The sequence below is a fragment of the Pinus tabuliformis genome, chromosome 1_2, assembly GCF_031772625.1.
Source record: "Pinus tabuliformis cultivar Carrire ecotype Pingquan chromosome 1_2, CPIR1, whole genome shotgun sequence".
NCBI classification, from domain to species: Eukaryota; Viridiplantae; Streptophyta; class Pinopsida; order Pinales; family Pinaceae; genus Pinus; species Pinus tabuliformis.
The window spans coordinates 276018603-276023210 of record NC_142298.1 but is presented as its reverse complement, the minus strand read 5'-3'; positions in this window follow the sequence as shown (position 1 = coordinate 276023210).

The following is a 4608-nucleotide window of genomic DNA, read 5'->3' as shown; positions in this document are numbered from 1 at the left end:
TTGGTCAAGGTATAAGAACATATTTATTTTGCATTTTACCTTGTAAAGAATATGCAAATAATTTATATTGAGTTTTTTCTTGATTTGTCTCTAAAAATTGGTTATTAATCCCTAATGAATCATTATAATTATATTGAGTCAAATTAGACTGGATTCCTTCATCTTCTAACTAATTTAAGTCTCTTGTAGGATCCTAATTTAGTATTTCATGATCAAATTCTTCAACAATTTCTTGATACTTCACAACATTATTCTTCTTAGGAGGTTGGATAGGAGATTCCTAATTTCTTCTCATTATTTGAGGATAAAATGGGCTTCAAAATTGATTTGGATTTCTAAATTGAAGTCCTAGATTTTGTTGTAGATTTCTTTGTCTAACATTTTGTGGATATGGACTATTGGCTCTATTTCCCATTTCAAAATTTTGTGGATATGGACTATTTACTCTATTTCCCATTTCAAATTTTGTAGTTTTATTTCAAATAATTCTAATAAGATTTATCATTTCTTCCATTTTAGCATATTTAGTATTAGAAGATGATTCTTCACTTAACAACTCTTCTTTGATTTCTCCTTATCAACACTTTTAGTCTCAATTCTAATCTTTCCCAAGGCAATCATATTAGCCTCAATGTCGACCACATCACTTTGCATATAATCTAAATTTACAAACCTCCCTCCTCTTAACATCATAGCAAAATTAGAATCATGAGTAGCTACATATGTAAGTCTACCTATTGTTGGGGGGATCTAATACCACTAGGAATCCTATTGTATAATTTTTTTATTTTTTTTTTCCGGGAAATTTTGAATGAAAAAATATGTTTTACTATACTTGACTAAGGAATTTCATCTTTTACAAAAGTTTCATAAAGATTCTTTAAAGGTGCATTGAATTTAGGCAATTGTTCATAATACTCAATTTTAGGAATTGAAATATTCAATGATAGAAATACTTGATAATGATGAACCACCTTTTCATCATTTATTTGCTTCTAACACTAATTTTTTAGGATCTAAGTACAATGGAATTTCTTTGAGATTGAGACTAGAACTCGTACATCTGCTACTTCCCTTTGCCTTGATCAATCTAGTCACCCAGTAAAATTTGTTGTAGCAATTTCTTCACTTGAAACCAAAAAGTTTGGTGTTTTAATCTTGTTAGAAATAAAACTTTTCCATTGTCATTTCACAATGAATAGAAATTAAATCTTCATTCCCTGACAATGGCACTAAAACGAATATTATTCCTTAGGTTGTTCTAGAGACAAAGAATGGGATCAAAGCAAACTATGAAGGAAAATATCCTCCCCGTTTTCAGATAATTGAAAAATTCTAGTAGGCAGAGGGGGTAACCCTCTAAAATGTGGATTTTGATTTTGATTTGTTCTCCAAACAAATTGAAGAACTTTTGAATGACGTTATATATAAGACTTCAAACAATCAATTTGATAAAAACAAATAGAAATGTGTTGCGAAACTATTAATTCAAATATACAATCACTTTAACAAAGGGCGCCATATTCTTGTTTAACCAACTTTAAAGATGACAATGAAAATAAAAAGAAGACTATAAATAGAAACAAATCTTCCTAAAAGGATATTTTCTCTAGGCAAGGTATGCTTTATATAAGGTGTGATTTACAAGATAATAAGGTGGAACTAATTCTTAAAAATAAAAAGAAATACAAATTTTCAATATGACTTATATATTGTATTTATCATTTTACCAATTTCAACATACCCCGACAGTAAATATTGTAACCATGAAGATGAAATAAAGAAATTACAAACATAAACAGAAAATACCAATTGTCATAATTGCAAGAGTCAACAAGTGAGCTATTAGCATTTTGTCAAACATAATGTACATGACTTGTGCTCTTTCTTCTATCAAAGAGTTCGCATGCATATTAAAGATTTCACCCCTACATTTTTTCTCTATCCCATACAACATGAATGTTGTAACCTGCACTTTGGTACCAATTTGTGACATATCCAATAGACTATGTCCACCATTGTGTATGGGTACCTCTGAATTTCACAATTTTCTCATTTCTATACTATGATATCTATATATAATTATGCTCTCCATATGCTACAATTATATAGCCCTATTAGCATGAAATGCCATGCATATTGACATAAATATAAAATGATAATGTGTAGCATATGAAATTATAAATATGCACAACTATTCATAAGCATGTAACATCAATTAAACCCATAAAATTACACATAATAAAAATCATGTAAAAGCACATTACAAATAACACTTATTGTTAATGAAAGCACGATTGGCTCAAATTATCTCAACAATAGGTCACCCACGAGCTAGAGCTATGACTCCACTAGGGAAAAGGCTTATTGAGCTAAATAAGGTCTAACAATCAATACATAAAGTGTACTAGACCAAGGTACCAAACTTCTACAATGATTTCAACTAGAAATCTCTCATTACCCTCATCATGCACAACATTTCTCCACTTTTCATTCCCTCAAGTCATCCCACTTCCCTTCCAAGGTTCTACCATAAGCTGACTAAGAAGCCTTGAGTTATGGATTTAGGAACTCATAATACAATAATGGACTCTCTATGCACCCTTTAAGCCTTACACACTAGGCAATCCTACCCACACAATTCTCCCTCTAAGGCTCACAACCTTCACAAAGGCAACCCAACGCGAATTCACCTACAATTTACAGGGTTCTCAAGATAACAGGGTTACAATGGCTCTCTAGCTCACACACTTGGTCTCAACATGCATTAGTAACCATGGGATAACACATTGGCAAGAATGGTTGAATTTTCAACTAAAATCCTCTCTTAAATATGCATGGCTCCTTTTTTACATATGACACATAAAGGACTCCTTTATGATCACTTGGGGGCTCACCCCATCACTTCGGAACTTAGGATAAAACACATAAATTTATGACTTAGGAATATTATATTATTTTCTTGGTTTAATTCCCTTTCCTTAAGCCCTTATCCTCCTTTCCCTCTCATGGAGTCCTAGCTCCCCATATTCTTTTGTTTGACTTGGTCTATAACCATGATGTATTTTATAGAATAGTTATTGGGTTAACAAGAACTATGACCTCAAAGTGAGAACTCTAGCCCCAAAAAACCAATATTTTTGTTTCAGAAAAACCAAAATCAATCTCAAATCAAAAAGTGGTGCTACTAGTAGCCCCCTTTTATAAGGGGTGGTTAAAATTGTGACTTATTTGCAATTATGACCTCAATAATTGATACAATACCCTAAAATTGACCTCAAATCCAAAAGTGATGCTACCAATACCAAATTTATTTTGAGTTAAAATTATCACCTAATTGAAATTGTGGGCTTGACCACTTGCACCCTCACTATTAACCAAAAAAAAAAAATTGACTCATGAATATGAAAATAACATTATTTGAAATTTATTTATTTTAATAATTTACATTAAAAATAAATAAATTAAGAAACTCAAAAAAACATTTCAAAAAAAAAATAAAAATAAAAAGACTACTTAAAAAACACATTTTCTTTTGAAAATTTTACAAAACCACAATTTAAAAAGGAAAAAAACCCAGAAGAAGAAGAAAAAAACTAAATCCAAACCCTAAAAACACAAAAGTAACCCAAAACAATAAAAAAATATTAGCTAAATTGAAACTACATTTAAATAATAATAATAATAACTAAATTGAAACTTCTCCCTAATGGGGTGACTAGGGGAGGGGTGTCAATAGTGGGCAACCCTCCTTAGACCCCTCCAAATGCCACATAAACCTTCAGGCTAGTTGTACAACAAGATGCTAATCGACGCAACCATGTGTTGGGCAGGTGGGTCAATATAATTTGGTGTTGTGCACAGTTTAGGGTTTCCTTTTCATGTGATTTTTGGAGGGTCCTCGAAGCATTGTGTTATTCTGCTCGGCCTTGGTATATGGGTGTTTGGTCCTCCTAGTACTTGTGTGGCCATACTGCAATGTTGGTTGCTACATGCACCAGTGTTTGTGCTTCATTGAGTGGGTTATGCATAGGCTTCGTTCGTGGTTCGTCTAGATATTCAATTGTTCTCTTGTGTGGAGTTTGGTTTATTGGGATTGTTGTTTTTCCCCATCACACTGACAATCGGGCTATTCATTTGTGTTCGACCCTATGGGGGATTTTCCTCTACTCGATGATGGATGTGGTTGTTTCGTGCTCCAGAGGGTTTATCTGAAGGTAATTTGCATGTTTTCAACACTGTTTGGAGGATTTTTTAATTTGTTTGTTGGTTTTTCCAAGGCTTAACCCCACAACGTCTTTGTGGCCTCCTTGTCTGTCTTGTAGGCCATTGTGTGCGAGATGTTGAGGACACCATAGAAGTTTATGTTGCAGTTAAGGGTTTTAGAGCTCTTGGGTTTCCTGTGGCATTCAAGCATGGAAGAATCACAACACAATCCTCTACGGTAGGATTTTAATCCTATTGGCTACTTTTGCCTCTGTGTTTTCAAACACATTCAACCAGATGGAATTTGGCTACCTTTGATGCAATTTCTATGTGGGTTTTGCTACATGTTGTCTTATAATGGGTTCAAATTCTTGCTACATTTAGTCTTAGAAGGGTTTCGAA